The sequence below is a fragment of the Lasioglossum baleicum genome, unplaced genomic scaffold (genome assembly GCF_051020765.1).
Source record: "Lasioglossum baleicum unplaced genomic scaffold, iyLasBale1 scaffold0035, whole genome shotgun sequence".
NCBI classification, from domain to species: domain Eukaryota; kingdom Metazoa; phylum Arthropoda; class Insecta; order Hymenoptera; family Halictidae; genus Lasioglossum; species Lasioglossum baleicum.
In genome coordinates, this window is record NW_027469095.1 from 1,358,668 (window position 1) to 1,370,158 (window position 11,491).

Here is an 11,491-nt window from a genome sequence, read left to right on the forward strand (position 1 = left end):
GTTATGCGTTATGCGTTATACGTTATGCGTTATGCGTTATGCGTTATGCGTTATGCGTTATGCGTTATGCGCGATGCGCTATGCGTTATGCGCGATGCGTTATGCGTTATGCGTTATGCGTTATGCGTTATGCGTTATGCGTTATGAGTTTTGAATTATGCGTTATGCGATATGCGCTATGTGTTATGGGTTATGGGCTATGCTTTACGCGTTATGCGTCATGCGTTATGGGCTATGCGTTATGCGTTATGCGTTATGCGTTATGCGTTATGCGTTATGCGTTATGCGTTATGCGTTATGCGTTATGCGTTATGCGTTATGCGTTATGCGTTATGCGTTATGCGTTATGCGTTATGCGTTATGCGTTATGCGTTATGCGATATGCGTTATGCGTTATGCGTTATGCGTTATGCGTTATGCGTTATGCGTTATGCGTTATGCGTTATGCGTTATGCGTTATGCGTTATGCGTTATGCGTTATGCGTTATGCGTAATGCGTTATGCGTTATGCATTATGCGTTATGCGTTATGCGTTATGCGTTATGCGTTATGCGTTATGCGTTATGCGTTATGCGTTATGCGTTATGGGTTATGCGTTATGCGTTATGCGTTATGCGTTATGCGTTATGCGTTATGCGTTATGCGTTATGCGTTATGCGTTATGCGTTATGCGTTATGCGTTATGCGTTATGCGTTATGCGTTATGCGTTATACGTAATGCGTTATGCGTTATGCGTTATGCGTTATGCATTATGCGTTATGAGTTTTGCAATATGCGTTATGCGATATGCGCTATGTGTTATGCGTTATGGGCTATACTTTATGCGTTATGCGTTATGGGTTATGCGTTATGCGGTATGCGTTATGCGTTATGCGTTATGCGTTATGCGTTATGCGTTATGCGTTATGCGTTATGCGTTATGCGTTATGCGTTATGCGTTATGCGTTATGCGTTATGCGTTATGCGTTATGCGTTATGCGTTATGCGTTATGCGTTATGCATTATGCGTTATGAGTTATGCGTTATGCGTTATGCGTTATGCGTTATGCGTTATGCGCTATGCGTTATGCGCGATGCGTTATGCGTTATGCGTTATGCGTTATGCGTTATGAGTTTTGAATTATGCTTTATGCGATATGCGCTATGTGTTATGGGTTATGGGCTATGCTTTACGCGTTATGCGTCATGCGTTATGGGCTATGCGTTATGCGTTATGCGTTATGCGTTATGCGTTATGCGTTATGCGTTATGCGTTATGCGTTATGCGTTATGCGCTATGCGTTATGCGCGATGCGTTATGCGTTATGCGTTATGCGTTATGCGTTATGCGTTATGCGTTATGCGTTATGCGTTATGCGTTATGCGTTATGAGTTTTGAATTATGCGTTATGCGATATGCGCTATGTGTTATGGGTTATGGGCTATGCTTTACGCGTTACTCGTTATGCGTCATGCGTCATGCGTTATGGGCTATGCGTTATGCGTTATGCGTTATGCGTTATGCGTTATGCGTTATACGTTATGCGTTATGCGTTATGCGTTATGCGTTATGCGTTATGCGTTATGCGCGATGCGCTATGCGTTATGCGCGATGCGTTATGCGTTATGCGTTATGCGTTATGCGTTATGCGTTATGCGTTATGAGTTTTGAATTATGCGTTATGCGATATGCGCTATGTGTTATGGGTTATGGGCTATGCTTTACGCGTTATGCGTCATGCGTTATGGGCTATGCGTTATGCGTTATGCGTTATGCGTTATGCGTTATGCGTTATGCGTTATGCGTTATGCGTTATGCGTTATGCGTTATGCGTTATGCGTTATGCGTTATGCGTTATGCGTTATGCGTTATGCGTTATGCGTTATGCGTTATGCGTTATGCGTTATGCGTTATGCGTTATGCGTTATGCGTTATGCGTTATGCGTTATGCGTTATGCGTTATGCGTTATGCGTTATGCATTATGCGTTATGAGTTATGCGTTATGAGTTATGCGTTATGCGTTATGCGTTATGCGCTATGCGTTATGCGCGATGCGTTATGCGTTATGCGTTATGCGTTATGCGTTATGAGTTTTGAATTATGCGTTATGCGATATGCGCTATGTGTTATGGGTTATGGGCTATGCTTTACGCGTTATGCGTCATGCGTTATGGGCTATGCGTTATGCGTTATGCGTTATGCGTTATGCGTTATGCGTTATGCGTTATGCGTTATGCGTTATGCGTTATGCGTTATGCGTTATGCGTTATGCGTTATGCGCTATGCGTTATGCGCGATGCGTTATGCGTTATGCGTTATGCGTTATGCGTTATGCGTTATGCGTTATGCGTTATGCATTATGCGTTATGAGTTTTGCAATATGCGTTATGCGATATGCGCTATGTGTTATGCGTTATGGGCTATACTTTATGCGTTATGCGTTATGGGTTATGCGTTATGCGGTATGCGTTATGCGTTATGCGTTATGCGTTATGCGTTATGCGTTATGCGTTATGCGTTATGCGTTATGCGTTATGCGTTATGCGTTATGCGTTATGCGTTATGCGTTATGCGTTATGCGTTATGCGTTATGCGTTATGCGTTATGCGTTATGCGTTATGCGTTATGCGTTATGCGTTATGCGTTATGCGTTATGCGTTATGCGTTATGCGTTATGAGTTATGCGTTATGCGTTATGCGTTATGCGTTATGCGTTATGCGTTATGCGTTATGCGTTATGCGTTATGCGTTATGCGTTATGCGTTATGCGTTATGCGTTATGCGTTATGCGTTATGCGTTATGCGTTATGCGTTATGCGTTATGCATTATGCGTTATGAGTTATGCGTTATGAGTTATGCGTTATGCGTTATGCGTTATGCGCTATGCGTTATGCGCGATGCGTTATGCGTTATGCGTTATGCGTTATGCGTTATGAGTTTTGAATTATGCGTTATGCGATATGCGCTATGTGTTATGGGTTATGGGCTATGCTTTACGCGTTATGCGTCATGCGTTATGGGCTATGCGTTATGCGTTATGCGTTATGCGTTATGCGTTATGCGTTATGCGTTATGCGTTATGCGTTATGCGTTATGCGTTATGCGTTATGCGTTATGCGTTATGCGTTATGCGTTATGCGCTATGCGTTATGCGCGATGCGTTATGCGTTATGCGTTATGCGTTATGCGTTATGCGTTATGCGTTATGCGTTATGCGTTATGCGTTATGCATTATGCGTTATGAGTTTTGCAATATGCGTTATGCGATATGCGCTATGTGTTATGCGTTATGGGCTATACTTTATGCGTTATGCGTTATGGGTTATGCGTTATGCGGTATGCGTTATGCGTTATGCGTTATGCGTTATGCGTTATGCGTTATGCGTTATGCGTTATGCGTTATGCGTTATGCGTTATGCGTTATGCGTTATGCGTTATGCGTTATGCGTTATGCGTTATGCGTTATGCGTTATGCGTTATGCGTTATGCGTTATGCGTTATGCGTTATGCGTTATGCGTTATGCGTTATGCGTTATGCGTTATGCGTTATGCGTTATGCGTTATGCGTTATGCGTTATGCGTTATGCGTTATGCGTTATGCGTTATGCGTTATGCGTTATGCGTTATGCGTTATGCGTTATGCGTTATGCGTTATGCGTTATGCGTTATGCGTTATGCGTTATGCGTTATGCGTTATGCGTTATGCGTTATGCGTTATGCGTTATGCGTTATGCGTTATGCGTTATGCGTTATGCGTTATGCGTTATGCGTTATGCGTTATGCGTTATGCGTTATGCGTTATGCGTTATGCGTTATGCGTTATGCGTTATGCGTTATGCGTTATGCGTTATGCGTTATGCGTTATGCGTTATGCGTTATGCGTTATGCGTTATGCGTTATGCGTTATGCGTTATGCGTTATGCGTTATGCGTTATGCGTTATGCGTTATGCGTTATGCGTTATGCGTTATGCGTTATGCGTTATGCGTTATGCGTTATGCGTTAAGCGTTATGCGTTATGCGTTATGCGTTATGCGTCATGGGCTATACTTTATGCGTTATGCGTTATGCGTTATGAGTTATGGGTTATGCGTTATGCGTTATGCGTTATGCGTTATGGGTTATGCGTTATGCGTTATGCGTTATGCGTTATGCGTTATGCGTTATGCGTTATGCGTTATGCGTCATGCGCGATGCGCTATGCGTTATGCGCGATGCGTTATGCGTTATGCGTTATGCGTTATGCGTTATGCGTTATGAGTTTTGAATTATGCGTTATGCGATATGCGCTATGTGTTATGGGTTATGGGCTATGCTTTACGCGTTATGCGTCATGCGTTATGGGCTATGCGTTATGCGTTATGCGTTATGCGTTATGCGTTATGCGTTATGCGTTATGCGTTATGCGTTATGCGTTATGCGTTATGCGTTATGCGTTATGCGTTATGCGTTATGCGTTATGCGTTATGCGTTATGCGTTATGCGTTATGCGTTATGCGTTATGCGTTATGCGTTATGCGTTATGCGTTATGCGTTATGCGTTATGCGTTATGCGTTATGCCTTATGCGTTATGCGTTATGCGTTATGCGTTATGCGTTATGCGTTATGCGTTATGCGTTATGCGTTATGGGTTATGCGTTATGCGTTATGCGTTATGCGTTATGCGTTATGCGTTATGCGTTATGCGTTATGCGTTATGCGTTATGCGTTATGCGTTATGCGTTATACGTAATGCGTTATGCGTTATGCGTTATGCGTTATGCATTATGCGTTATGAGTTTTGCAATATGCGTTATGCGATATGCGCTATGTGTTATGCGTTATGGGCTATACTTTATGCGTTATGCGTTATGGGTTATGCGTTATGCGGTATGCGTTATGCGTTATGCGTTATGCGTTATGCGTTATGCGTTATGCGTTATGCGTTATGCGTTATGCGTTATGCGTTATGCGTTATGCGTTATGCGTTATGCGTTATGCGTTATGCGTTATGCGTTATGCGTTATGCGTTATGCGTTATGCGTTATGCGTTATGCGTTATGCGTTATGCGTTATGCGTTATGCGTTATGCGTTATGCGTTATGCGTTATGCGTTATGCGTTATGCGTTATGCGTTATGCGTTATGCGTTATGCGTTATGCGTTATGCGTTATGCGTTATGCGTTATGCGTTATGCGTTATGCGTTATGCGTTATGCGTTATGCGTTATGCGTTATGCGTTATGCGTTATGCGTTATGCGTTATGCGTTATGCGTTATGCGTTATGCGTTATGCGTTATGCGTTATGCGTTATGCGTTATGCGTTATGCGTTATGCGTTATGCGTTATGCGTTATGCGTTATGCGTTATGCGTTATGCGTTATGAGTTATGCGTTATGCGTTATGCGTTATGCGTTATGCGCTATGCGTTATGCGCGATGCGTTATGCGTTATGCGTTATGCGTTATGCGTTATGAGTTTTGAATTATGCGTTATGCGATATGCGCTATGTGTTATGGGTTATGGGCTATGCTTTACGCGTTATGCGTCATGCGTTATGGGCTATGCGTTATGCGTTATGCGTTATGCGTTATGCGTTATGCGTTATGCGTTATGCGTTATGCGTTATGCGTTATGCGTTATGCGTTATGCGTTATGCGTTATGCGTTATGCGTTATGCGCTATGCGTTATGCGCGATGCGTTATGCGTTATGCGTTATGCGTTATGCGTTATGCGTTATGAGTTTTGAATTATGCGTTATGCGATATGCGCTATGTGTTATGGGTTATGGGCTATGCTTTACGCGTTATGCGTCATGCGTTATGGGCTATGCGTTATGCGTTATGCGTTATGCGTTATGCGTTATGCGTTATGCGTTATGCGTTATGCGTTATGCGTTATGCGTTATGCGTTATGCGTTATGCGTTATGCGTTTTGCGTTATGCGTTATGCGTTATGCGTTATGCGTTATGCGTTATGCGTTATGCGTTATGCGTTATGCGTTATGCGTTATGCGTTATCCGTTATGCGTTATGCGTTATGCGTTATGCGTTATGCGTTATGCGTTATGCGTTATGCGTTATGCGTTATGCGTTATGCATTATGCGTTATGAGTTTTGAATTATGCTTTATGCGATATGCGCTATGTGTTATGGGTTATGGGCTATGCTTTACGCGTTATGCGTCATGCGTTATGCGTTATGCGTTATGCGTTATCCGTTATGCGTTATGCGTTATGCGTTATGCGTTATGCGCTATGCGTTATGCGCGATGCGTTATGCGTTATGCGTTATGCGTTATGCGTTATGAGTTTTGAATTATGCTTTATGCGATATGCGCTATGTGTTATGGGTTATGGGCTATGCTTTACGCGTTATGCGTCATGCGTTATGGGCTATGCGTTATGCGTTATGCGTTATGCGTTATGCGTTATGCGTTATGCGTTATGCGTTATGCGTTATGCGTTATGCGTTATGCGTTATGCGTTATGCGCTATGCGTTATGCGCGATGCGTTATGCGTTATGCGTTATGCGTTATGCGTTATGCGTTATGCGTTATGCGTTATGCGTTATGAGTTTTGAATTATGCGTTATGCGATATGCGCTATGTGTTATGGGTTATGGGCTATGCTTTACGCGTTACTCGTTATGCGTCATGCGTCATGCGTTATGGGCTATGCGTTATGCGTTATGCGTTATGCGTTATGCGTTATGCGTTATACGTTATGCGTTATGCGTTATGCGTTATGCGTTATGCGTTATGCGTTATGCGCGATGCGCTATGCGTTATGCGCGATGCGTTATGCGTTATGCGTTATGCGTTATGCGTTATGCGTTATGCGTTATGAGTTTTGAATTATGCGTTATGCGATATGCGCTATGTGTTATGGGTTATGGGCTATGCTTTACGCGTTATGCGTCATGCGTTATGGGCTATGCGTTATGCGTTATGCGTTATGCGTTATGCGTTATGCGTTATGCGTTATGCGTTATGCGTTATGCGTTATGCGTTATGCGTTATGCGTTATGCGTTATGCGTTATGCGTTATGCGTTATGCGTTATGCGTTATGCGTTATGCGTTATGCGTTATGCGTTATGCGTTATGCGTTATGCGTTATGCGTTATGCGTTATGCGTTATGCGTTATGCGTTATGCGTTATGCGTTATGCGTTATGCGTTATGCGTTATGCATTATGCGTTATGAGTTATGCGTTATGAGTTATGCGTTATGCGTTATGCGTTATGCGCTATGCGTTATGCGCGATGCGTTATGCGTTATGCGTTATGCGTTATGCGTTATGAGTTTTGAATTATGCGTTATGCGATATGCGCTATGTGTTATGGGTTATGGGCTATGCTTTACGCGTTATGCGTCATGCGTTATGGGCTATGCGTTATGCGTTATGCGTTATGCGTTATGCGTTATGCGTTATGCGTTATGCGTTATGCGTTATGCGTTATGCGTTATGCGTTATGCGCTATGCGCGATGCGTTATGCGTTATGCGTTATGCGTTATGCGTTATGCGTTATGCGTTATGCGTTATGCATTATGCGTTATGAGTTTTGCAATATGCGTTATGCGATATGCGCTATGTGTTATGCGTTATGGGCTATACTTTATGCGTTATGCGTTATGGGTTATGCGTTATGCGGTATGCGTTATGCGTTATGCGTTATGCGTTATGCGTTATGCGTTATGCGTTATGCGTTATGCGTTATGCGTTATGCGTTATGCGTTATGCGTTATGCGTTATGCGTTATGCGTTATGCGTTATGCGTTATGCGTTATGCGTTATGCGTTATGCGTTATGCGTTATGCGTTATGCGTTATGCGTTATGCGTTATGCGTTATGCGTTATGCGTTATGCGTTATGCGTTATGAGTTATGCGTTATGCGTTATGCGTTATGCGTTATGCGTTATGCGTTATGCGTTATGCGTTATGCGTTATGCGTTATGCGTTATGCGTTATGCGTTATGCGTTATGCGTTATGCGTTATGCGTTATGCGTTATGCATTATGCGTTATGAGTTATGCGTTATGAGTTATGCGTTATGCGTTATGCGTTATGCGCTATGCGTTATGCGCGATGCGTTATGCGTTATGCGTTATGCGTTATGCGTTATGAGTTTTGAATTATGCGTTATGCGATATGCGCTATGTGTTATGGGTTATGGGCTATGCTTTACGCGTTATGCGTCATGCGTTATGGGCTATGCGTTATGCGTTATGCGTTATGCGTTATGCGTTATGCGTTATGCGTTATGCGTTATGCGTTATGCGTTATGCGTTATGCGTTATGCGTTATGCGTTATGCGTTATGCGTTATGCGCTATGCGTTATGCGCGATGCGTTATGCGTTATGCGTTATGCGTTATGCGTTATGCGTTATGCGTTATGCGTTATGCGTTATGCATTATGCGTTATGAGTTTTGCAATATGCGTTATGCGATATGCGCTATGTGTTATGCGTTATGGGCTATACTTTATGCGTTATGCGTTATGGGTTATGCGTTATGCGGTATGCGTTATGCGTTATGCGTTATGCGTTATGCGTTATGCGTTATGCGTTATGCGTTATGCGTTATGCGTTATGCGTTATGCGTTATGCGTTATGCGTTATGCGTTATGCGTTATGCGTTATGCGTTATGCGTTATGCGTTATGCGTTATGCGTTATGCGTTATGCGTTATGCGTTATGCGTTATGCGTTAAGCGTTATGCGTTATGCGTTATGCGTTATGCGTCATGGGCTATACTTTATGCGTTATACTTTATGCGTTATGCGTTATGCGTTATGAGTTATGGGTTATGCGTTATGCGTTATGCGTTATGCGTTATGCGTTATGCGTTATGCGTTATGCGTTATGCGTTATGCGTCATGGGCTATACTTTATGCGTTATGCGTTATGCGTTATGAGTTATGGGTTATGCGTTATGCGTTATGCGTTATGCGTTATGCGTTATGCGTTATGCGTTATGCGTTATGCGTTATGCGTTATGCGTTATGCGTTATGCGTTATGCGTTATGCGTTATGCGTTATGCGTTATGCGTTATGCGTTATGCGTTATGCGTTATGCGTTATGCGTTATGCGTTATGCGTTATGCGTTATGCGTTATGCGTTATGCGTTATGCGTTATGCGTTATGCGTTATGCGTTATGCGTTATGCGTTATGCGTTATGCGTTATGCGTTATGCGTTATGCGTTATGCGTTATGCGTTATGCGTTATGCGTTATGCGTTATGCGTTATGCGTTATGCGTTATGCGTTATGCCTTATGCGTTATGCGTTATGCGTTATGCGTTATGCGTTATGCGTTATGCGTTATGCGTTATGCGTTATGGGTTATGCGTTATGCGTTATGCGTTATGCGTTATGCGTTATGCGTTATGCGTTATGCGTTATGCGTTATGCGTTATGCGTTATGCGTTATGCGTTATACGTAATGCGTTATGCGTTATGCGTTATGCGTTATGCATTATGCGTTATGAGTTTTGCAATATGCGTTATGCGATATGCGCTATGTGTTATGCGTTATGGGCTATACTTTATGCGTTATGCGTTATGGGTTATGCGTTATGCGGTATGCGTTATGCGTTATGCGTTATGCGTTATGCGTTATGCGTTATGCGTTATGCGTTATGCGTTATGCGTTATGCGTTATGCGTTATGCGTTATGCGTTATGCGTTATGCGTTATGCGTTATGCGTTATGCGTTATGCGTTATGCGTTATGCGTTATGCGTTATGCGTTATGCGTTATGCGTTATGCGTTATGCGTTATGCGTTATGCGTTATGCGTTATGCGTTATGCGTTATGCGTTATGCGTTATGCGTTATGCGTTATGCGTTATGCGTTATGCGTTATGCGTTATGCGTTATGCGTTATGCGTTATGCGTTATGCGTTATGCGTTATGCGTTATGCGTTATGCGTTATGCGTTATGCGTTATGCGTTATGCGTTATGCGTTATGCGTTATGCGTTATGCGTTATGCGTTATGCGTTATGCGTTATGCGTTATGCGTTATGCGTTATGCGTTATGCGTTATGCGTTATGCGTTATGAGTTATGCGTTATGCGTTATGCGTTATGCGTTATGCGCTATGCGTTATGCGCGATGCGTTATGCGTTATGCGTTATGCGTTATGCGTTATGAGTTTTGAATTATGCGTTATGCGATATGCGCTATGTGTTATGGGTTATGGGCTATGCTTTACGCGTTATGCGTCATGCGTTATGGGCTATGCGTTATGCGTTATGCGTTATGCGTTATGCGTTATGCGTTATGCGTTATGCGTTATGCGTTATGCGTTATGCGTTATGCGTTATGCGTTATGCGTTATGCGTTATGCGTTATGCGTTATGCGCTATGCGTTATGCGCGATGCGTTATGCGTTATGCGTTATGCGTTATGCGTTATGCGTTATGAGTTTTGAATTATGCGTTATGCGATATGCGCTATGTGTTATGGGTTATGGGCTATGCTTTACGCGTTATGCGTCATGCGTTATGGGCTATGCGTTATGCGTTATGCGTTATGCGTTATGCGTTATGCGTTATGCGTTATGCGTTATGCGTTATGCGTTATGCGTTATGCGTTATGCGTTATGCGTTATGCGTTTTGCGTTATGCGTTATGCGTTATGCGTTATGCGTTATGCGTTATGCGTTATGCGTTATGCGTTATGCGTTATGCGTTATCCGTTATGCGTTATGCGTTATGCGTTATGCGTTATGCGTTATGCGTTATGCGTTATGCGTTATGCGTTATGCGTTATGCATTATGCGTTATGAGTTTTGAATTATGCTTTATGCGATATGCGCTATGTGTTATGGGTTATGGGCTATGCTTTACGCGTTATGCGTCATGCGTTATGCGTTATGCGTTATGCGTTATCCGTTATGCGTTATGCGTTATGCGTTATGCGTTATGCGCTATGCGTTATGCGCGATGCGTTATGCGTTATGCGTTATGCGTTATGCGTTATGAGTTTTGAATTATGCTTTATGCGATATGCGCTATGTGTTATGGGTTATGGGCTATGCTTTACGCGTTATGCGTCATGCGTTATGGGCTATGCGTTATGCGTTATGCGTTATGCGTTATGCGTTATGCGTTATGCGTTATGCGTTATGCGTTATGCGTTATGCGTTATGCGTTATGCGTTATGCGCTATGCGTTATGCGCGATGCGTTATGCGTTATGCGTTATGCGTTATGCGTTATGCGTTATGCGTTATGCGTTATGCGTTATGAGTTTTGAATTATGCGTTATGCGATATGCGCTATGTGTTATGGGTTATGGGCTATGCTTTACGCGTTACTCGTTATGCGTCATGCGTCATGCGTTATGGGCTATGCGTTATGCGTTATGCGTTATGCGTTATGCGTTATGCGTTATACGTTATGCGTTATGCGTTATGCGTTATGCGTTATGCGTTATGCGTTATGCGCGATGCGCTATGCGTTATGCGCGATGCGTTATGCGTTATGCGTTATGCGTTATGCGTTATGCGTTATGCGTTA